We start from the raw sequence: 25,475 nt of genomic DNA on the forward strand, positions 1-25,475 counted from the left end.
TGGTCAATCCTTACCAATCATTGGACAAGCGTATCTCCCGTATACTTTTCAAAATTTGACAAAGGTCCTATGCACTCTTGTAGTAGAGCATCTGACCGTCAACTCCATTCTAGGTATGGACTTTTGGCGCGCCTTTGGGATTTCTCCTGAGATACAAAACTGTGCTCTGTTGAACTCAGGTCAGGAATCAGAAGACGATGAAGAAGATGAAGTACCGCGTGAGTCGATACTCACTTCGGAACAGTTAGTGCGCGTAGAAGAAGTAAAGAAGTGTTTCCAGGCAGTAGAGCCCGGAAAGCTAAGCCCAACCTCATTCACAGAGCACAGGATTGTCATCAAAGATGAATTCCAAGGTGCGGCACCCGTTTGCCGATATCCTTATCATATGAGCCCAAAGAAACTGTCTAAGGTCTGGGAAGAAGTTGACCGATGGCGGTCTATGGGAATTATCGAGGAGTCTGATTCGGATTGGTCGCTTAATATTGTGGCGGTCACGAAACCAGACGACTCAATTCGCCTTTGTCTAGACGCTAGGCCTCTCAATGAGCGTACTGTACGAGATGCATACCCTCTGCCCCACCCTGGGCGAATATTGGGCGGCTTACCCAAGGCGAAGTACCTGTCTACCATAGACTTGAAGGAGGCCTTTCTCCAGGTACCCCTGGCTAAGGATAGTCGCAAATATACCGCTTTCAGTGTTCCCGGCAGGGGTATGTTCCAATTTACCCGTCTACCATTTGGTCTCGTCAACAGCCCCGCTACTCTGGCGCGACTGATGGACCAGGTTCTAGGACGAGGTAAATGGGAACCTTACGTTTTCGTCTACCTAGATGACATCATCGTGGTAAGCGAAACGTTCGAGCATCACATACAGTTGCTCAAAGCAGTGGCCGATTGTCTAGCAAGAGCCAACCTAACCATCAATTTGGAAAAATCCCGTTTTGGAGTACCCGAACTAAAGTTTCTTGGTTATTTGTTGAATCGGGACGGACTCAAGGTCAATCCTGACAAAATTCAGCCGATTCTCGACTACGAGAGACCGGTTACCGTGACGAAACTTCGTCGTTTCCTCGGTATGTGCGGTTATTACCGCCGCTTCATTGATCGGTTCAGTGAGGTCACTGCTCCCTTGAGCGATCTGCTCAAAACGAAAACCAAGAGCTTAGTTTGGAACTCCGAGGCAGAACTCGCGTTCCTTAAAATTAAGGAACTTCTAGTCACTCCTCCAGTTTTAGTCCCACCAGACTTCTCCAAAGAGTTCATCCTTCAGACAGACGCTAGTGACGTAGCAGTCGCTGCTGTTCTGGTGCAGGAGTATCCCGAGGGCGAGAAAGTAGTTGCTTACTTTTCGCACAAACTGACCACTCCCCAAAGGAACTACCATGCAACTGAGAAGGAAGGTCTGGCGGTGATAATGGCGGTTGAACACTTTCGAGGTTACTTGGAAGGTTATCATTTTCGACTGGTCACTGATTCGTCAGCGATTACATGGATACTGAAGACTAAATGGAAAACCAGTTCACGTTTGAGTCGTTGGAGTTTAGAATTGCAACTCTACGACATGTCTATTGAGCACCGGAAAGGCAAGGACAATGTCGTTCCAGATGCATTATCCCGGGCCGTAGCAGCCGTTTCCGCTTTGTCCACCTCAGACTGGTACTGTTCCATGAAGTCCAAAGTTATCCAAAATCCTGACGACTATGCCGACTTCAAAGTAGAAAATGATCAACTTTTCAAGTATGTAAACTCGAAAGTTGTTCCGTGCGACTCGCGGTTCAGTTGGAAACTCGTCCCAGCACCCGAGTTCCGTCAAGATTTGATTCAACGTACCCACGAAAATTTGCTTCACGTGGGATACGATAAAACGATCCACGAAGTGCAGTTACGATATTACTGGCCTCGTATGGGATCTGAAGTACGAAAGTTTATTCGAGAATGTGGGACGTGCAAGGAAATCAAAGCTCCTTTCGTCCCAGTCCAGCCCGAAATGGGTAAGTCGCGTGCGACTAATGCACCATGGCGAATGGTTTCTGTGGACTATATTGGTCCTCTTCCAAAAAGCAAACGTGGCAATCAACACTTGCTTGTCGTCCTCGACGTCTTCAGCAAGTACGTCATGTTAACCCCCGTTCGCAAAATCGCTAGTACGTCACTCTGTACGATACTGCGCGAACAGTGGTTCAATCGCCATGGCAGCCCGGAGATTCTGCTAAGCGACAATGCCTCCACTTTCACCTCGAAGGAGTTCAGTCAATTCATAAAAGAAACCAACGTCAAACATTGGCTGAACTCCCGCTGTCATTCGCAGGCTAACCCAGTGGAGCGAACAAATCGCTCGATAAACACCACAATCCGGGCATATGCTCGAACCGAGCAGCGCAACTGGGATGTCCACATCACCGATGTGGAGCGCATCCTAAATACTACCGTTCATTCCTCCACTGGGTTTAGTCCTCATTTCATTATACACGGGTGTGAAATGGCATCTGCCGTTGACTTCAGCAGGATTTCCGGTGAGGGTGACCTAGAAACAAGACACCAACAGATAGACAAAATCCGGGAGATTGTGGTCAAAAATTTGGCAAAGGCAAGCGAGGGCATTCGACATCAGTACAACTTGCGTCATCAAGAGCTCTCCAAACCTTTTGAAACAGGACAAATGGTATACCGTGGAAACATGAAGTTGTCGAATGCACTCGAGTCTTACAATGCTAAACTTGGACCACAATACTTACCGGCAAAAATTGTCTCAAAAAAAGGTGTATCCTCCTACGAGCTGGAGGATTTAGCAGGTAAAAATCTCGGAGTTTGGCCAGCAAATCTCCTTAAACCAGCATAAAAACTTTTCCGTGCCGTCTGTGGACTGACGGTATGCTTTTATATGGATTGGGAGTTTTCCAAAAGCAGCCGTCAGTTCCCGACGGCAACAACACGGACTTTGGTCCGAATAAAAAAAACAATAAACATTTCTCCGTCTTCTCTATTTTTATTGTGGAAGACCAACTCTGCCGCGAGAAGGTTCTTCAACACCTTCTTGCAATTTTTCAGAGCCACACTCACGCAGTGTGGTAAACAAACACTCGCACGAAATATATGCTCCGGCCCCGATGACGACTACGGTAGGGTGGAATACTCTATTAAAAAAACACTAATCTTATACCGTGTCGTTCTCCCGGGCACCGGACGCATCTAAATACACTACCTGCCGTGTTCGGCAAACAAATACAAAAAAATTCTTTTGCGCCCCACTCGCGCAGTGAGGTAACCAAATTATCCACTAATTTGCTTTGCTCTGGCGGTCGAGACGGTTACGGTAAACAAAACTTTCTTACCAAACCAGTACCAGTGTTTGGAAGAAACAAAACGAATCTATCATACCGTCTTTTCACCGCCGGATGCATACACATCATTCTTCTGCCGTGTTCGGCAACATAAAATTTTCCAAAAAACCCCTTTCTGTGGGGAACACTCGCACCTACGGGTGCACTAAATTATATAAAATATCTCCTTATTTGGGTCACTAATCACTACATAAAAAAAAACACCTTTCCCCTCTTCGCCGGGGACACTTCGTTCGCGTGAGTGGTTCCACTACTCCGGGACCGACCGTAAACGCAATAATAGAAACAGTTTGCGAACCGATTTCGCGAACTGTTTTATTTTTATTTATATTTTGAGGATGATTCATTCATCCATTCAGATGGATGAAAATATCATCATCAATTTTGACAGTTTCCCCGATGTTCGCATCAATGCTCTGCATCATGCAGGTGTAGCCCGATTTGGATCAGAGTAGTATGAGTGGAAGAGCGAATGGGGTATAACGATACCGCGTCTTCGATTTCGAATCAAATAATAAAATTTTATTTCGCATAATTTTGGGTTTGTGGTTTAACCTGGGGTGGTTCGTTTGATTCCAGCGGGAATCATTTTGATCTGTTTAAATTATGCGAAAGACATTCTTTGGTCCCTCTCAAACGTTTCTTTTGCCATGTACGAAGCGTTTTGAGGCGAAAAGGGACGAATATACAAACATTTTGTCCGGAATGTCTGCGAGTGGGAGAAATGATGACGTGTTAAGCGGTCTTGTATGTGTGAATGTATGAGTGTGGAATCGAACACAGTGAATGAATGCATGTGTGAATGATAAGATAAAATTGTTTTGGGGTGAATTCGGAGTGCTTATCGGAATGTGAATGATCGAGTAGGCCAGTGATTGAGGATGAATGAATGGGATAATTGTATGAATGTATTTGGATTGAATCCCCAACACAAGTGTGTAGTACTGGTACCGTAAGGACACGTGAGACATTTCTGGACAGTCGATGAAAAGAACAATATAATGCCGACAACCGTTCCCCTGCAAGTTGGAACATTGAAAATTGTCAATGTCACTTGCAGAATTTTAGGGATTTTCGAGTTGTTACCGATCTTGTATTCGGATTGGATTTAGGGTTCAACCCATAACCGAATAATGACGATGGCTGATAGCCTCTCGCTTCGCGTATGCTGTCAGTATTATCAGACCAAACACAGGCAAACTTTTCACCAATGAGGATCGCCGGTCGATTAGTTTTTTTTTTTAGTTATTGATAAATTGCGGAAGAAATAATTAGGTGTAGTTAGTTTTTCTTTGTTTATTTATTTATTAATTTCGTTCATAATTATTGTATCGGTGTTAGGTGTTAGTTTAGAAAAAAAATTGTTGTCAATTTTTTTTCCACCCGGTGTGGGCGAGATTGTAACCCGTCAGGGTAACAATTTAGCACTGGGTGGAAATATACCCTTTCGTGCGTACTCTCTCCGTAGAGTGTATTGTTTACGAAAATTTATGCTCACCGCTGTTTCGATATCGTTCACTATTTCTTATAAATTTTTATATAGTTTCGCGTTTGTGAACGGTTTTGTGCGTTCAGATAGGTGTAGTAAATTTTGTTTGACAATTGTACATAGTTAACATAGGGCTTAGATAGGCCACCGCTCTCCTACTGCTGAAATACGTGTACTGGCTATGCTGCACATAGGTGATGACAGCTATGCAGCGGTACGGTTTTTTTGGTGTTGGTGTTGTGGTCGAGTGCGGAAGGCGGCCATCGTAAAAGACAGAATGTGACGAACCACGGTGAATAACAGACGTCCGCAATAAGTTTTAGTGAGACAGTTTTCCGCCACTAGAAAAACGATTCAGTGCGCGCGCGTGACGGCAAGCTAAGACCGTCGAAAAGTGCCGGCTCGTGGTTCGGGCACAGTGCATTGTGTGGTGTCGGTTCGCCAAAAGGGGATTAGCTAATTGCAAAGGAGTTCTTTCGCTACCCCGGCTAATTAACAAGGAACCGAACATCAACCGTTCTCGCTATAGAGGATAAGTCGAACGAGCCTAGCTCTCCTCTATAGCTAATAGCCAAGGAGAACGAAGCAGGGCGGACAAAGGTTCCCCCTGGGAAGTTTACTGCGGTAACTTCCGGGATCGTTTACGGCGAGTAGACGATCCGGCGATTCGTCGCCAACGTCGCTAGGGAGGTTCCAACAAAGGAGCCAAGCTCACCTCCCTAGCTAAACGCCAAGGACCGCTGCCGGAGCAGCCAACGACCAAAGGAGAACGCGGCCGTTGTTGTCCCGGCCGGTCGGAGGAAACCGCCCGCCTTTCCGCCCGCAGCAGTGAGCCACCCGCAGCAGCAGTGAAGTGGAGAGTTCGAGGACAATAAAGTCGGTAAATTTAGTAATTTATTTTGTTTTGTTTACCCTTTTTTTGTTGTTACGAAAATCCGAAATTCTGTAGAGGCACCTAGGCCGCCCTGAAAAGAAGGGTACGCCGGGCAAACAAGAACCCGAGTAGTGGGCAAACCCCTACTTACACAGCGTACATTTCGCCACAGTTGTCGTAGCTTCTTCGCCGTCGTAAAGCATCCTTGATGGAAGTCCAGTTTCTTTTCGCTTCGTGTTGACAAATGACCAAAAGCCCTTCGGGTTTCGGCGCAGATTATTCTGGATGCGGTTTACATAGCGTTTGTACAGAATCTTGTTGTAACAACGATACTCATTACTGGCTAAAGTGAACATGCGCTTAGAAAGAGGATTCCGTCGATTTGTGTACGCACGTAGGGTTTTTGCTCGAGTACGTTTTAGCTTTCGAAGAGTGCTGTTTGACCAGGGCGGCTTGCTAGGAGGCTGACATTTAGGCACTGAGGTCTCAACACAGTTCAGTAGTAGTCGCTTGTAGATGGCAACTGCAGCATTAACACTCACTTGGGCATGCAGTACACTCCAATCAATTTGCGACAGAGAACTGCGCAGCCTAACAAAATCAGTTTTGCGAAAGTTGAGACGGTCGACAGAAAGAGTTTCTACATACTGAACTGATCGAATAGTGCCAATTGAGATTTCAAGCGCGGGATGAAAGTTGTCAAGTGGAACAATCACGCTGGATGCTTCATTGACGGAACATACAGGTATAATAGTTTCACTAACAAAGACGAGATCCAGAAAGCGTGACTGGTGGTTAGGAATCATGCTTACTTGACTTAGTCCGTTGAAAGCAAATCCATCCAGTAGAAAACGACTGGCGATGTTGGTTGTCGAAGCAATCGGGTCTGGGTAAGCGTATCCGTGTCGTGACGGCACCCAAATGAGCCCTGGCTGATTGAAATCACCAAGGACAATCATCATGCCATCCGCGCCAGCTTGTGAAGAAGCGTTATTCACAGCATCCATGTGAAGTTGCATGATATTGCAGTCGAGTCGCTTTTCAGGAGGAATATAGACAGCACCAATATAAAAGTTCCTCGATGGAGTTGTAATTCTAACCCAAACAGCCTCAACACTGGTTAAATTGCCTACATCAATCTCACATGAGGCAAATGCGGTGGAAACAGCAATCAAAACTCCTCCACCACGTCCGCGAATACTATTGCCACTATTTCGGTCCGCACGGTATACGGTGTAAGCATCGCCGAAAAGCTGCACTGATGTTATCCGCGCATCGAGCCATGTTTCGGTGAAGACACAAACATCGTAGTCACCGTCCACAGCAGCTAAATACACGTCATCAATTTTCGTCTTAAGCCCTCTCGCGTTCTGATAATAAATCCGCAAACCATCAGTGTCATGTGAGAGGTGTCGTGCTGCATACCAAGTTTCAGGACTGCGGGCTCGATGATCACTATCACCGCAAATAGCGCGGGGAGAGCAGGATGTACCGTTGTCAGGAAGAGGAACAAGCTGCGATGCGGAGGGAATGACTGCGTCATAACTGTTGTGTCCAGCGGCTGACTGCAATGGGAGGCATACTTGAAGGTGCGCAGTATCACGTGTAGCTTCGGAAGGACATATATTATTCAAATGTTTACCTGAGCGGACAGATGCGATGCGATCGAAATTATCATTTTGACATTGGAGGTTCGCTGGAGCGGTAGAGTCGATTGAGTTGTGTTCATCAGCAGACTGTAAGTGAAATTTACATTGAGGGTGTGCAGCATCTTAAAGTGCTTCGGAAGGACATATACCCTTCTTGGCTTTACCTGACACAGAAGAAGTTGCCAATTCGTCAGGTAGTCCGAGGTCGCTCACCGAGGAACATGAAGTTAGACAGACGAGTTTATCCGGGATAGCTTGGCGCTACTGTCCACCACCAGATGGATTCTTCTCCGCAGTAATCCTGATTATAGGCCGTTGAATTTTTGAATTGGTCACAAATTCACGAAAGTAGATGTTCTCCGGCCAAGAGTCTTTGGACAGAGCCTTATCCCTGCATGATTTGCTAACGCCAACTTTGAAGGTGATGAAGCTCAGAGATGAGATATCCTTGTCCTTAGGAACTAGGCGAACTATTTTTGGTTGCATATCCTTTCCCAGACAATCTTTCACAAGTGTAGAAACTTCATCGTCCGTCGTGCTGGGATCAAATGCAGACAAATAGACCCATAACAGCTCCTCAGGTGGTGATACTGTTTTTATCGATTCAAACGCAGCTTTTGCTCCACGAATATTAGTGATTTTTGCTTTGAGCGGATCATCTTCACGCTTGCGCTTAGGAGTGTTTGGAACGGGATTATATGCAGCAATCCTTGTCCAAGGTGTATTTACTGTTGGAGTTAGCGGTTTTGTGTCGACTTTAATCGAAAGAGCTTTAACGACATCTTTTAAATCAGCTATGTCATCCTTTAATGATTTCAGAGAATTGTCGTCGGGCATTGTATTGTCGCAACAACGCGAAGCCATTTTGCGGAAATTATCGTTACAAAACAAATCAGCACATCCGTTACACATCCAGAATAAATTCCGTGAGTAGATTCCCAGGACATCACGGACGTCATAATCCACCTTGACACATATCATGTGAAACGAATTTCCGCAGTACCCACGACAGGTGATTCGCTCAGAATCATTTATAACTTTCGAGCAGTTGGTACAAGCCATGCTTTTGAGCGAAGAAAAAAGCGCCTACCGGGTATGCAATATACGCAGCAAAAAGGAGGCTAACTTGCATGCAACTATCAGCTATCCACCAGAAGATGTCGCTTTTGCCAACAAATTGAGCGTAACGTTGTGCAAAGTGATAACGTCAAGTAGAAAAAAAACACAAAACTATCTTTTTCACTAAAACAACACTTGCAGCTATCAGATATGATGCTGGTTAAGTTCACGAAACTTCAAAGTTCTTGCACAACTGATTAACACGAAAAATAAACAGTACAAAAATAAAAGCGATCACGATTGTTCAACAAGTATAAATTGAAAAGAAAACTACTAGCTTTGTTGACGACCGGGGTGTAGCAAACAGTGATGCCAATGAAGGTGGCACTGAATTCATCAATTTATCATTGTAAGTGAAAACAAGAAAGATAATTGTATTGCCTACAACTTTGACGAAGACTGCAAATCAAGCCAACGGCTCTAAGAGAAGTTAAGAAGCTTTTAATGAAGTGATACCGGAGCCAGTTTGGCATGGTGTCACAACAGATGGTGGTGAACCAGTAGTCAATTCTCACGAGCTTCACTTTTTGCGAAATAATAGTTGGGTTTAACTGAATAGTATGTTTGGAAATATTTTAGTACATGGTATGAGTAATGTTTTGACAATAAAGTTTTAGTTCCTTGTTTCACCGTATATAGGTCGCCACCACTACCCGGGCCCCGTGGTGGTGGAAGAACGCTATGTGGGAAGCTGAGCTGCAAGCAACCGAGCGGGTCATAGGAGTAGGACGAGGTAGTGGGCCCTACACGTTCTAGGCCTAAATACCACATGCCCTAAACCAGCCCTGACAAGGCGAGCCAGCGCTGCCTTTAAATAAGCGCTTTGCCCAAATATCTCTCCTCCCGTAATCCTTCAGCGTTACTGTAAGGTTGGCGCAGGCCTAGCTAGCCGCCCATAAAAATAGCATGCTCAGGAAGTTCAACAATAAATTTCGGACGGACAAAATTGGCACAGACGTACGCAACGGAAACGGACAAGAGACTGGAAACTTGGGACATGGAACTGTAGGTCGCTTAACTTTATCGGGAGCACTTGCATACTTGCTGATATAGTGAAAGACCGCAAGTTCGACATTGTGGCGCTGCAGGAGGTGTGTTGGAAGGGGTCTACGGTGCGGGTCTTTCGCGGGAACCACACCATCTACCAGAGCTGCGGCAATACACACGAGCTGGGAACAGCTTTTATGGTGGTGGGGGAGATGCAAATGCGTGTGATCGGATGGTGGCCGGTCAGCGACAGAATGGGCAGGTTGAGGATCAAGGGCCGGTTCTTCAATATCAGCATAATTAACGTGCATAGTCCCCACCTCGGAAGTAGCGATGACGACAAGGACGAATTCTACGCGCAGCTGGAGCGTGAATACGATCGCTGCCCAAGACATGATGTTAAGATAGTCATCGGCGACCTTAATGCTCAGGTTGGCCAGGAGGTAGAATACAGACCGGTATGGAAGGTTCAGCGCCCACCAGCAGACGAACGAGAACGGCCTAAGACTAATCGATTTCGCCACCTCTAAAAACATGGCCATAAGGAGCACCTTCTTCCAGCACCGCCTCTTACACCGATACACCTGGAGATCACCGCAACAAACAGAGACGCAAATTGATCATGTTCTGATTGATGGACGACACTTCTCGGACATTATCGACGTAAGGACCTATTGGGGCGCTAACATCGACTCGGACCACTATCTGGTGATGGTTAAAGTGCGTCCAAAACTATCCGTAGTGAGCAGTGTAAGATACCGGCGCCTGCCGCGGTATAACCTGGTCCGACTGAGGGAAACTAACGTCGCGACAACGTACGCGCAGCATCTTGAAGCAGCGCTGCCACCGGAGGAGGAGCTCGTCGATGCTCCCCTTGAGGATTGCTGGACCAGGACTAAAGCAGCCATAAGCAGCACTGCGGAGAGCGTCCTGGGATACGTACAGAGGAGTCGACGGAACGATTGGTTCGATGGCAAGTGCCAAGAGATATTGGACGAGAAGAATGCAGCATGCGCAGCGATGTTGCTTCAAGCCACTCGTCAGAACGTGGAGTCATATCGACGGAAGCGAAAACAGCAGACTCGTCTTTTTCAGGACAAAAAGCGCCGCCTGAAAGATGTTTGTCTAGTGCATTTCATTTAGCCAACGACTGTAGAAAATTGTGGAATCATGTGTAAGTACAGTAGAACAAGATCTCTGACCTAAAGTCTTAATGAACGTCAGATTGTGATAAGTTTTGGTGTGCAATACCAATTTCACCTTTGATTCGGCGGTAGTCAGCTATTTTCGTCCGCGTCCCTTATCACCAATTTTTATAAAGTGATTCATCAGAAGTGCTATCTTTGAAAATGATCCACCTAGGCTATGCAACTAATTTTTTCCGATCTATTTTTAAATGCAAATAATTAAGCAATCTTTATTTCGTTATATTCTGAATTGCACATATTTTGTCGTATGCAATTTTAAATGTACTTTCATTTGATGGCATTGTAATGGAACACGTATCCGCCGGTTGATGCCAATCGAGCTGACATTTCTTTAGACTGAGCAAACTAATTAATTTGTTTGTTTAGTGACCAACTAGGAAACGAATCCACTGGATATTTAATGCGTGTGGGAAATACGCATGGTCTTGTCTGAGTGAATGAATTTTGAATTATGTATGAAGGTGGAGAATTGACAATTCGCAAGATCAATTGCAATACAATTACCAATTTGCGGCAGTCATTTCAGCACGAGGAACAAATGTTTTATGGTCATATTTAATGCTTTACTTTTAGTCAATTAACTCAGCAGTCAATTATACTGAGCTAGGAATATGTATGTACTATTTGGAAACGGGGGGTGTTTTTTCTGTTTCGCGGCTTCATTGTAATATCGGAACGTTTACTCGAACGAGGTGAAAAATTTCAAGTTACGGGATCTCAATATGCTTGTGATTATACCAATAAGGACCATTCATAAATTCTGCCACGCTATTAGGAGGAAGAGATATGACTAATTGTGACATAAATGGGAGGGGAGCACGTCAGGTGCTTTGACGCAATCGGCCGTTTTACGCACGATTGCGCCATGTATATAGGAAATTACATAGAACATGAACACTTTTGCGAGTAGCGGCATTAATGTGCTTCTACAAAATGAAGAAAAAAATTAAAACCATTTGATTCGTATTAGATCAAGGGGAAAAATAACGTGGTAATATGACAGAGAGTTAGTTAGTGTTGCGTAATCTTTGCGTGACATAATTTATGAATGTTCCACGGTCCAGTTTACATTGTCGACAACACTCCCAACAGCCGGCTGTCCAGAGTTCAAGTTGTTTTCGATGAAACAATCTCAATAAACGATTACCCAGAGTTTAAACTCCTAGAACATTTACGTATCCTACAGTCAAAAGTATTTCAGCCGAGAATTGTTCCACTGGTTTCTGTTCCCATGTCGTAAGAGGCAGGGCCGGCGGAATACTTTTTTCCCGAGTTGGTAGTAAGATTCGGACTAAATTCTACTCGTATTGATGAAACATGGCGTGTGTAAGTGAAAATGAAAACTCCCTGATAATAGCTTGTATTCATTTGGAACACACTTTGTTAACGGGTTAGCGAAAATGTGTTTATTGAATACTGATACTAAATAGAACATTTGTACAGCTAAGTACCAATTACTTCATTAATTTCAATTTTGTTGCACTCTCTGCGATAGAACCTTCTTTGGTGGATACTGAAGCCCGCATGATAATAATGACTAATGGGGAGGTATCTCCTACGACCGACATAGAACGGTTTGAATATTTCTCCAATGGCAAAAATAATGCCAATAAGTCTCCTTTTCAATACAAGCATTACCCATCTAATACAACCGGCCCTTGGACGGTCTACTTCCGGACCAAAGATAAGCCATTTAACATCATCCATAAATCGCGTGATTTAACTGAACCACACTCGAGCGTATATGAATAAGTATTTATATACGTACCCACCCGGGAAGTAGAGATTGATGGTGTAGTCTCCGGGAGGGGCCTTAATTGCGAAATATGGGATTGGCTCCTTCCAGAACCCTTCGCTTCAGTCAGTGAAAATTCTGGTATGCAAGCAATTGCGTTAAGCAACAATCTAGAGAGAGATTCTGACAATCCCATTGAGGGATCATCTTGTAATGTGCCTATAAATTTTCGAAAGAGGAGAATCATTTCCTCTCCTGATCTTCCTCGTAAACACCTGAAAGGGTTCCTTTGATGGGTGCTGTTCCAAACCGAAGTAAGTGCGTCACTCCTATTATTTTCCTAAGTTTTACACAATGTATTTGCATTATAGAAAACTTGGTTAACTTTCGACATAGTTCTTCCCCAATTTTAACATTATTTGTCAGAGCCGCAAACACATTATGTAAGAGCGTTTTAGGGATCAAAATGTGCTATTCTTTCAATCGGATTAGCCTTTGTTCGGTACCAGGTATTAAAGTTGTCGATTATAAGATAATTATCAAATCTGAATCAAAGGCAAAAACTTATTGATATTGTTTCTGTACTAATCGCACCTCAGCTGGTTCTAGGTGACTTGAACTTCCACGGTATGTCATGGGCTTCACGGTGATAACCGATCTATCTTAATGTATGATATTCGCGACAATTTCATTATGACCATTTTGACTACGATGGAAATGACAAGAACGCCAACTCCACCAGCTCGGCCTAGCGCGTTAGATTTATCATTGTACTCGACCTCGCTACATTTAGTGTGTCCATTAGACTGCCCAGAAAATTATAATAAATTTTTGAAAACTCAATCGGCCCACCACTGGATCGATTCCTAGCCGCACCAGGAGTACTTGCTCCAAATTTGAAGCAAATCGGACAAGTCTAGCTACCGGACCAACGTGCCTGAAGTTTGCATGGGATTTTTCGAAAATTTGCATGGAGAAAATCCACTAGCTCGCATTTTCGCCGCTAGGTGGCACTGTATGCTTCGTTTTAAAACTGTAAGTGAAACTAAGAAAGATAATTTAATTGTCAACATCTTTGTCGAAGACTGCTAATCATCTGGCTTTGTTAAAAGAAGTTATTAAACTTTTAACGAAGCGATATCTGAGTCAGTTTTGCATGGGGCTTATCAATGCATGGTTGTTTATCAGTTCTCGATACCCACGAAATACTATTTAGCTAAACCTAACCATTATTTCACAAAAAATGTATAGATCGTGGGAATCGAATACTGATAAATAACCATGCACTGCTAGGCCCCATGCAAAACTGACCCAGACATCACTTCGTTAAAAGTTTAATAACTTCTTTTAACAAAGCCAGATTGACTAGCAGTCTTCGACAAAGATGTAGACAATTAAATTATCGTTCTTAGATTCACTTACAGTAATAACACGATGCATACAGTGCCACCTAGCGGCGAAAATGCAAGCTAGTGGGTTTTCTCCATGTAAATTGTCGAAAAATCCCATACAAACTTCAGGCACGTTGGTCCGGTAGCTAGACTTGTCCGATTTGCTTCAAATTTGGAGCAAGTACTCATGGTGCGGCTAGGAATCGACCCAGGGGTGGGCCGATAGGGGTCATTTTTTCTTGTCACTCTAATGTCCATTGATTCAAAGAGTAACACGTTCATTATATCCGAAACAATCGAATCAAAACAAGAAATTCCTCCGGTGGAAGCGTACAACGTTTTGACTGGCTTGATTCAGATGAAACGAAAAATCGCTACAGATTACCATATACAAATGATAGTTTAAGTTCTTTCACATTGCCTCATTCTTGGTACTGGATCTTCGCAGTACTGGGGTCGGGGAGAACGGTCTCTGCACTTGTGTTGACGGTTATCGCAACATTAAACATGTTGTCTGGTCGTTCGCCTAGTGTTCTAGCGCCAGTTATCCGATCCTGTATGTCTCTCACGCACATATTTTTAAACCCCCGATAGATATCTGAATTTATTTATCTCTTCTCTTTTGGTTGACATGCTAACAACTACCTGTAAATCTGATCCCAAGAGTTCCCAGCGGATCCAAGGAGGCCAGTCGGCGATCCGGTTCATGATGTCCGGACAGTGATTTACTGTTTGTCAAAAAACTGCAAGTTCAATATGAAATTGTTGTACATCGAGGATTTCAGCCGCATGCATTTTGTGCGCGAGACACTATGTGGTTAATTTCAGGTAGTGGTTTGTTCCGAACTTTAGAGTGGGTAATTCCCCCCTTTCGAGTAGGTAGCACTACCCATACTACCCACGTATTCCACCGGGCCTGGTAAGAGGCGACTAATAACAGATGTGGCTGGGGTCTACTAAGAGGGTAGAACAGTCTATTATCTTTCTCCTGACTAAACCAGCCTAGAATTGATCCACTGGGTTTCAGATCCCATATCGTAAGTGGCGACTGACAACAGGAGTCCTCGAGTAGAAGTGTTTCTCCATGCCATGATCAAAATATGCCAGTTGCGCGTGTTGTCCTTGCTGTGTTAAGCGAATCTCTTACACAGTGGGTGTTTTTTTTATATTCAAATCGTTTATTTGATAAGGCACGTTGCGTTAGCTTAAAGGTGCCAATTTTGTTTTGTTTTACATTTTAAATTGCTTAAAACTAGGGGATTACATATTGATTTTTTTAAAATGAAACTAATGCGATTTTATAGCTATCTTATATATCTACACAAGGGGATAATATTATTTTCGTAAGATTAGGGGGGTCATTTAGTTTTTGTGGCAATATGGTTTGACATTTTTATCAGTGAGATTGTTGGAGCAAATAATGTTTAACTAAGGGGGACAATTTTTTACGACTAACTTAAAACTAGGAATAACTAGAGGGCATGATTGAATTTTGTAAAGATTCGTAATTATAGTTATTTTTGTGGGTAGTAGAGTTGGGCATTTTCAACGAGATTATACAATATAATAGTTAAAACTAGAAGAGACAAGAAGAGCTAAATGCTTCGTGATGATATTGGGGGGGGGGGGGGGGTAGAGGTGTTACTTCTGGGTATAAGAGTCAGGGGAGGGAGGGTAGACAAAGATGGCAGGGAGAGAAAATTATTTCAGTTTCAGGCATCGTGAGATCAACGGATGGATTACAAACTCGGGTGGCCTTCATCAGGGGAATCATGTACTGGGACGCCGGGTGGTCCTCCTCAAGATGGCAGGGGTTTTTCCAGACGATTTCGTAGTACGGCTCAGATGTGGATCGGCTACATTTCGAGTTAAGCGTGTTATGTTCGTGCCGTAGGTCCCATGTTTGTTGGCTCATTCGATACAGATGTTTTGATACAGGTGGAAGAGGGTTCTGAGAATGATAAGGAAAATAAGAAGGGGCAGTTAGACTTGTATATTGATGGTTTTCACAAAGTTGTATATAAGGGACATATAGAGGACATCGCGTCTTGCCAGCACATCTCGAACCGGGACGTTGGTTGGTCTTCCTCGGGCCCGCAGGGTATCCATTAGCCGAGACCTAGCGGAACTGTACTCGGTGCACGCCCAGACAATGTGCTCGATGTCGTGATAGCCGTCGCCATAAGCGCAGATACCACTATCCACGAGCCCAATACGCCGGAGATGTGCATCCAGCGTGTAATGATTTGCCATGAGTCACACGAATGAAGTCACGACCCACATCCATCCCCTTGAACCAAGGTTTCGTCGATACCTTAGGGATTATCGAATGTAGCCACCTTCCCAGCTCTCCACTGCGCCACGAAGTTTGCCAACTTTCGAGGGTTCTCTGATGAGTAATACTGAAAAATTCGCTGAAGCAAATTGGTCTTTCGTAAACGTCTCCTTCTAAGGCACCCACCTTAGCTAAGGAGTCTGCCTTCTCATTGCCCGGAATGGAGCAATGGGAAGGGACCCATACCAAGGTAATCTGGAAAGAGTTGTCAGATAAAGCACTCAGTAGCTCCCGTATTTTCCCCAAAAAATACGAGGAGTGCTTTCCATGTTTCATCGAGCGAATAGCGTCAATGGAACTGAGGCAATCCGAAACGATGAAGTAATGGCCTGCGGGTAATGTTTCAATGACTCCAAGGGTATACTGAATGGCAGCTAGTTCTGCGGCGTAAACTGAAGCAGGGTCACTGAGTTTGTAGGAGGCGGTGAACTTTTGATTGAAAATACCGAAGCCAGTGGATCCTTCGAGGTTTGATCCGTCAGTATAAAACATCTTAGAACAGTCGACTTCTCGGAATTTATTATAAAAAATGTTTGGAACCACTTGTGGGCGTATGTGGTCCGGAATTCCACTAATCTCGTCTTTCATGGATGTGTCGAAGAAAACAGTAGATTCAGAAGTATTTATGAAATGCACACGGTTGGGATTGTAAGAAGAAGGGTTAATATTCTGCGCCATGTAGTCAAAGTACAGGGACATGAAACGGGTCTGAGAATTGAGCTCAACAAGCCTTTCGAAATTTTCAATCACGACCGGGTTCAAGATATCGCATCGAATGAGCAATCGATATGAGAGTTCCCAAAATCGATTTTTCAACGGGAGAACGCCCGACAGCACTTCGAGACTCATCGTATGGGTCGACTGCATGCACCCTAAGGCGATACGCAAACAACGATACTGAATTCTTTCGAGTTTGATGAAATGTATGTTCGCGGCGGAGCGAAAGCAGAAGCATCCGTATTCCATTACCGACAGTATCGTTGTTTGATACAACCTAATTAGGTCTCCTGGGTGGGCACCCCACCATGTTCCGGTTATTGTACGAAGAAAGTTGATCCTTTGCTGGCATTTCTGTTTCAGATACCGAATATGGCATCCCCAAGTACCTTTCGAGTCGAACCAGACCCCTAGATATTTTACTGTGAAGACCTGAGCGATAGTTTGACCCATTAATAGAAGCTGTAGTTGTGCTGGTTCTCGCTTCCTTGAAAATACAACTAGCTCAGTATTCTCCGTGGAGAATTCGATACCCAGCTTAATAGCCCAAGCAGACAAATTGTCCAAGGTATTCTGTAATGGTCCTTGTAGATCGACATCTTTGGGTCCCGTAACAGACACCACGCCATCGTCTGCAAGTTGCCTTAACGTGCAGGAATTGTCAAGACATTCATCAATGTCGTTGACGTAGAAATTGTATAACAGGGGGCTTAGACATGAGCCCTGGGGAAGGCCCATGTAGCTAAATCGTGATGTCGATAAGTCACCATGCGAAAAATGCATGTGCTTTTCCGACAAGTTTAGTAAAAAGTTGTTTAAAGTCGCTGAAAGACCATGCTGGTGCAGCTTCTCTGAAAGAATGTTGATCGAAACTGAATCAAAAGCCCCCTTAATATCTAGGAACACTGATGCCATCTGCTCTTTGCTAGCATAGGCCATTTGAATTTCAGTTGAGAGCAACGCAAGACAATCGTTCGTCCCTTTGCCTTTGCGAAAGCCAAATTGTGTATCTGACAGTAAGCCATTTGCTTCGACCCAATTGTCGAGGCGAGATAGGATCATTTTCTCGAACAACTTCCGGATACAGGATAGCATTGCGATCGGACGGTACGAATTGTGGTCGGAGGCTGGTTTTCCTGGTTTTTGGATGGCGATGACCTTCACTTGTCTCCAATCGAGTGGGACAATGTTAGCCTCGAGAAACTTATTAAATAAGTTCAACAAGCGTCTCTTGGCAGAGTCAGGCAGATTCTTCAACAAGTTGAATTTGATTCTGTCTGGCCCCGGAGCTTTATTGTTACACGACAAGAGAGCAAGTGAGAACTCCACCATCGAAAAAGGTGTTTCGTTCGCGCTATCGTGAGGAGACGCGGCGCGGTAAATCTTCTGTGCCGGGGCGGAATCCGGACAAACCTTCTTGGCGAAATCGAATATCCAACGGTTTGAATATTCTACACTCTCGTTAGTACTGTTTCGGTTTCGCAAACGCCGGGCCGTGCCCCAAAGAGTGCTCATCGATGTTTCTCTCGTTAGTCCGTCAACGAACCGGCGCCAGTAACTACGTTTCTTGGCTTTCATCAAACTCTTCATTCGCGTTTCTAACGTCGCATATTGTCGATAGCTAGCGGGTAAACCGTCGTCCCGGAAGGTCTTATACGCGGCGGCCTTCTCCGCGTACACGTCTGAGCACTCTTTGTCCCACCACGGATTAGGAGAGCGTTTTTGTATGTTCGCGCCGGGTACTGGCTTAGTCTGAGCTTGATTCGCGCTGTCGAGAATCAAGCCGGCCAAAAAGCCGTACTCTTCCTCCGGAGGAAGTTCTTGGGTAGATTCGATGTTGTCGGATATCGCGGCAGCATAGCTCTTCCAATCGATATTTCGTGTGAGGTCATACGAAATATTGATTGAATTCAATGGCCTTGAACCGTTATTGATTGAGACTACAATCGGCAGATGGTCGTTGCCGTGGGGATCAGGAATTACCTTCCACGTGCAATTTAACCGCAGCGATGTTGAGCAAAGGGACAAGTCTAAGGCGCTCGGGCGCGCTGGAGGAGCAGGACTCCGTGTCATTTCACCCGTGTTTAAAATTGTCAAATTGAAGTTATCGCAAAGATCCTGAATTAAGGAAGACCGGTTATCATCATAGAGGCAACCCCATGCTGCACCGTGAGAGTTAAAGTCTCCTAAAACTAGTCGCGGTGCTGGCAGGGATTCTAAGATGTCTTGTAGCCGTCGGTGCCCAATCGCGGTGTTGGGGGGAATATATATGGAAGCTATGCAAAGGCTTTTGCCTTTGGTTGTTACTTGGCAAGCGACAACTTCAATACCTGTTATCGAGGGAAGGTTAATTCTGTAGAAGGAATAGCACTTTTTGATCCCCAAAAGCACTCCTCCATAGGGGGTGTCTCGATCCAGGCGAATAATATTAAAGTCGTGGAAGTTGAGATCTATTTCGGAAGTTAACCAAGTTTCACATAATGCAAATGCATCGCAACTCAAATTATTTATTAAAATTTTGAAGGAATCGATTTTCGGGATGATACTTCTGCAATTCCACTGTAGAACAGTGATCAAATCCGTGACCTCGTTCGATGAGTTAGCCATCGAAGGATACAATCGCTGAGAGGAGGGGCCATTTAGCAGTCAACTGCTTCAAAAATGTTCTCACTGTAGGGAGAAAAGCTAACATAAGACTTTTAATAGGATCAGTAATATTGAAAGTTTTTATTATCCAGTCCACTATGTCCGAGAGTTTTAAAATTCCAGACACCTTCTGGCCTTTACAAGGAACTTTACGAGAGGAAATGTTCCTCCTCTTCCTATAAATTCTAGGCACCCTAGTAGATGTTCCCTCTTGTGGGTTACCAGCCTCGCCCTCGTCAGGAGGCAAGTGAGTATAGATGTTTGCTGAGGATGGTGGCGTAGCATTTTTTAACATTTCTGCGAAAGAATGTTTGGATCGTCCCGCAAGGGAACGTTTCAGTTTATCCCCGCGTAGTTTGTACGCGGGACATGCCGAGATATCATGCAGACTCTCCGCACAGTAAGGATACTTTTCGGCTTGCCTACTGCACGAATCATCTAGATGATTCTCCCCGCATTTTCCACAGCGGGCCTTATTGCTACAATGGGTGGCTGTGTGACCCAATTGTTTACACTTTGTGCAATTCATGACCCGCGGCACAAACAGACGCACAGGCAGACGAACCTTGTGCAAGAGGACGAAATTTGGCAAAGCGGTACCAGCGAAGGTCACCCGATAAGAGTTTGATTGGGGGTACGTTTTTGAACCATCCCCCGCAACTACTACTGAGTGCAAACGTTTGCACTCAAGTATTTTAACTGGCTGAAGTAAGCGGTCTCTGAATCGGCCAACCCCGTACTTCAGCAGATCCTCGCACGTCAAACTCTCATCGGTTACGACGCCTTCGGATTGTACTCTTACAGCCGGAATATACACGTTATAATCCCGCGTAAAGTGCTCACAGCAAGCAATATCGTTTGCCTGCTTTGAGTTGGCTAGCAACACCCTTATCTTGTCCGAGCGGACCTTTGAAATTTCGGTCACAGCCGAGAACCGTTCCGTCAGGTCTCTAGAAACCTGAAGAAGATTCAGTGATTTAGTCTTGGGCCGAAAGAAGACCACAAATGGACCAGTTGAGAGTTCTGGATAGCATTTGGGCCGGGGGGGAGCCTTAGAAGTTGAACCCGATTCAACTTCCATTTGACCATCCGGAGAGGGAACCATAGAAAACGTCAACGCACGGGGTCAGCGCCCGCGCAGACGGAAGAAAGCAATAAATGTGTTACAAAAGACAAAAACCACTTAGCTTTAAACTGGTGTCCAACGACGAACCGATCCAGCTTATACAGCTGGCTATTGTTTAATCCTCACACGCGAACAAAAGACTGAGGACCGAACCGAACTGGCAAAATAACCTTGAATGCGGATTAAAACTATTCTTTATCGCCTCACACAGCACTACGGACTAGAAAAAAACAACCTCTGTCTCGATGGAGAGCTCGAAAACGACAGTGGGTGTTTGTTTCTTCGCAAATCGTGAGATTTAAATGATGATCATGTCACTAATTCCCACTTCGGGGTTCGCTATAGACGATTATAAACCAACGTGTTTGATATCTTCTAGTAGCTGTACAATAAGTGCTGGTGATGAAATATGCAATGCTCTGATCGACCATGGTTCTAGTAGCCCAAATTAATCTTCAGCTTAGACGTACAGCACCTATCAATCTATCTCGCCTTTTGCAGGAAGCAAAAGCTTGATAGGTTCAAGAACCGCATTTCCATGAAGGAAACTTCTATGTTGGAAAGCTACTTAACCCTTCGTAGCAAGGCATGACAAATCCACGCTGAATGCCTCGTGCATGTAAACTTGTGAACAGTGCTTGTCAAGTAATTAATAAGTTAAAATTGAATTTGATTATAATTTGTTATCGTCTAGCAGTAGGGGTATTATGCCCAAGTAATGAACTTGGTTTTATTTTGAACCAATACTAATTGAGTTAATACAATCGCATGAACCTCCGGCAATAAGGTAATGAACTCTAAACCTATAAGATAGTGAACTATAATACATTTCATCAGAAGCAATTAAGATCTCGATCGAATAGAACGTGCTTTTTCATACCGCAGTATTCATCACAGTGTCGTGCCTTGTCCGAAATCCACGCGGAAGAACAAAGATAAAATCCTTCTCGTTGGTCGCTGCACTCTTTGTATTAAATCAAACAGTGCTATCGACGCATATCTTTTATCCGACCTCAAACTCGTGATATTTGTGTTGTCACAGTCAATGTGAATGTTGATAACATAAACAGGAGATACCTCTATTGTCCGGCATATTCGCCGCGTAATGCATCATCACCTTTTGAGAATTTCAAAAGGATTGTATCATACTGTGGTAGAAATGGGCTTCCCCTCATAATCGGCAGTGATGCAAATACCCACTACATAATTTGAGGCAGCTCAGATATCAATTTGAGAGGAACCGAATTGATGGACTGTTTAAGCAGCACAAATTTGCATATACTTCATGCAGAAAATCACCCAACATTTTCACGATCTGGCAGAGAAGAGGTGTTAGATGCAACTCTCTGCTCTGACTGTATTACGAATGAGTTGGCAAACTGGCTCGTACCGTTGATGCGTTTAGAGCCTTTTTGGATTTTCGGGGAATCGAAAATTGAGTCACCTCCAACAACATCAGGTGATAATACTCCTTCTAAATCCTTAAAAATGGGAGACAAATTGATCAAAATCAAAGAAAAGAAGCACAAGCGCAGAGGTGCTCTCTTCAACAATGCTTCGGCTCATTGTATAGAGTCTTCGAGTCTCAATACATATCGAGTGCAAGCAAGGTTGGAGAAAGGTCACTTTTCGATTGCGCTGAAGGATGATCTGTTAAAAGATCTTCACGGGTGTCTCCTTTCAATCCGTCCTATCTCATTCAACCCCAGTTTCAGTGAGTTTGGCTAGGTATGGTATTGTTTGGTTCTCTCCGGATAACGAACAAAGCTGTACCTGGTTGAAATAGAAATTGGAGGAGATAAGTGAGAAGGTAGGGGACTTCCGTTTTATTGTCGAACCATGTAACCTTCACTAGATTAAGGAATTCTTTTACATTCTGTGGAATACCAAGGAATGTTTGAAGAGTACTGATGTTTTGATGAGGCTAGAGTTCCATAAAACCTGGTTCGTGGGCAGTTTGCTGGGAAGTTCTGAGAACCAAGTTGCTTACAGAGAAAAAAACAGCAGTATTTTTGCAGTATCGACGACCGTTCTCTGGAATTTCTAGCGAAGAAGGGTTATAGGCTGAACTATGGATTTCAACTGTCACGACGATAGTTTATAAACCTATATCGGTTTAAGCTGAACTTGAATGACAGTATCTCAATGTCCCCTCGGGGGTGTTGATTAGGGTGTCCCAAAATGACATCATGTTAAAAAAAGTCATCGGGCTCACTTCTTAAATGAAAGGTTAGGGTATCAGGACCACTTTCTTCTTCGGAGTGAATTTGCTAAAACGCTCCCTACTGGTGGCGAATTTTGATTTTTCGAGAAATGGGCCGATTTTGGGTAAAATTTCAAATTCATGCTTGTTGAAGTGCTTCTGAACTGTCTTAGATTTTTTCAGCATTTTTTTATTTTTCTGGAGATCAAAATGGAAAAGTTTGGTTAGTTAGTTTGAACAAATTTTGAAGTATAAGAGCGGCTGAGTCATTAAAACTTAGTAAAAAATGTATTTTTTGGTGTTTTTCATTAGTTGTTCTTCAAAACTGGGTATCTACAAATTTTTAAAAGTATAGAGAACACTTCAAATAGTTGAGCCGAATAAAGGGGCGTAATTTTGCTGAAGAAAGTGTATTGCTACGGCTAGGGGGGAATGAGTTATTTAAGTTTTTGCTAGATACCCTTTTGACATTTTATGCTATTCGTAAAAAATAACACTGTTCTACAAAATAAAACAATTTCAGTGTGCTCAATCCGCATTTTGTTTTTCGTAAAATGAAAGGAAAATTATGAAATATGGCGTTTTCTTCTTGTCTCTACTACATTAGAATCAGTTTTTATGAGCATTTGACGATTTTTTTTAAATTATTTAGTATATTAATAACCACCTAGCGGGGTTTAAAATCATTAAATTTAAACAAATATGTCGAGTTAGTGGCAAATTATGGCATATATTTGTATGCCGAATGCATAACGTATTCAGATTTTGTATATAAAGTCCCATTCCCATGTTAGGTACCTTAGAGTGAAGAAAAATGCAGAAGGGTGGGGTGAATGTTGAAAAACTGATCTTTACGTTTTAGATCACACAATTCCGAAATGGTCAATTTTGAAGGCTTTGTATTTTCGAAAAAGTTTTACAACAGAACACAGCGCATCTTCTAGTACATTAATTTTGGTGAATAAGCCTCCAAGAAGTAATTATGGAGAATCACCTTTTCTAAAAATAATTAGAGACTTGGCATCATTAGTAAAGCTATCATTATTTTTATAATTGATGGTACAAAAAATCATCAAATTCTTATTAAACCCGATCCTGACGAACTAAAGACAAACGTCGTTCTAAATCATTTTGCTTCTATTTTCCGAAAAAACAATATGTGGTCTAAGCACATTTGAATTGTTTTATTTTTGGAACATTATTATTTTTGATGAATTGCTAAAAATGTCGAAGGTTATATAACAAAAATTTATATAACTCATACCCCTTTTATCGTAGCTATACACTTTCTTCAACAAAATTACGCCCCTTTATTCGGCTCAACTATTTGAAGTGTTTTTTATACTTTTAAAAATTTCCAGATACTCAGTTTTGAAGAAAAACTAATGAAAAACACAAAAAATTACACTTTTTACTAAGTTTTAATGGCTCAGCCGCTCTTATACTTCAAAATTTGTTCAAACTAACTAACCAAACTTCTCCATTTTGATCTCAGAAAAATAAAAAAATGCAGAAAATATCCAAGACAGTTCAAAGGCACTTCAACAAGCATGAATTTGAAATTTTACCAAAAATCGGCCCATTTCTCGAAAAATCAAAATTCGCCACCAGTAGGGAGCGTTTTAGCAAATTCACTCCGAAGAAGAAAGTGGTCCTGATACCCTAACCTTTCATTTAAGAAGTGAGCCCGATGACTTTTTTTTTAACATGATGTCATTTTGGGACACCCTTGTGTTGATATATCCGCTCATTGTGTCTTTATTCCCTTGGGAGTGAAGAATACTTTCGTATTGTCTATGTTCTTTGTGTCATTATTTTCCTTATCCCTAACCTTACCACTTTCCCAATCCTGCCCATCAGGGAAATAACGATAAGACAAATCATGGTAAGGCACAAATCTCCGATCAACATGGCTAAAGTGCCATTTGAGCCAGTCGCTACTGATTCCTGATTCCTGACTGATTCCGGTTCCGGAATTACGGATTGAAGAGTGCGGTCATACAGCAAATTCCCATATAAACTGGTACCATCATGATGCCCAAATGATGTACTACATATTAGATAGGGTGTAACATTACTTGAATTTGCGAATCCGGATCACTAATGACCAATCAAAGTAACTTCGACCACATTGGCAACCTATGACGATTCTGGATGTCCCCGGGGAGCTTGTCAAGTTTCTAAGATAATGTCACACCTATTTCTCTGCGAATTCTTGACTGATTTTTTCGAAGTTGGTTTCAAATGAAGGGTACAATATTCCAATTCACTGATATTGAGTTTTACTCAGATCTGATTTTGGATTCCGGAGTTACAGGGTGGGTTACCGGTGACTTAGAGAGACTATAGTGTAAAGGAAGATTTGCCCCCTAACTTTCGCCAGCAGTTTTCCCAGCAAAAAGAGGGTTTCTAGGAACTATCAAATACTTACACATACAAGTGTTTATGTTGTTTGCGGCACACACCCCATTCTATTGTATGGTAAACCTCATCGGCTAGCATTGAACACCACGCTAAAGTTATCTGCTGTCAAAAACCCCGCACATATGTACATAGTTCAAATAGGTGTCCAGTTCATACAAATTACAACTGTTTGCATGTTCCGCATTATTTCCGCATCGCAGAACTCAATCAAACTAACAGAAATATAAATTG

General features: G+C 43.3%; 1 protein-coding gene across 1 annotated transcript in view; it reads right to left on the minus strand.

Moving 5' to 3' along the window:
- Positions 1–25,475, minus strand: part of LOC131685721 (chitin synthase chs-2-like) — a 121,951-nt gene that overhangs the window by 37,338 nt on the left and 59,138 nt on the right. The window lies entirely within an intron of this gene.

This window comes from Topomyia yanbarensis, chromosome 2, assembly GCF_030247195.1.
Source record: "Topomyia yanbarensis strain Yona2022 chromosome 2, ASM3024719v1, whole genome shotgun sequence".
NCBI classification, from domain to species: Eukaryota; Metazoa; Arthropoda; class Insecta; order Diptera; family Culicidae; genus Topomyia; species Topomyia yanbarensis.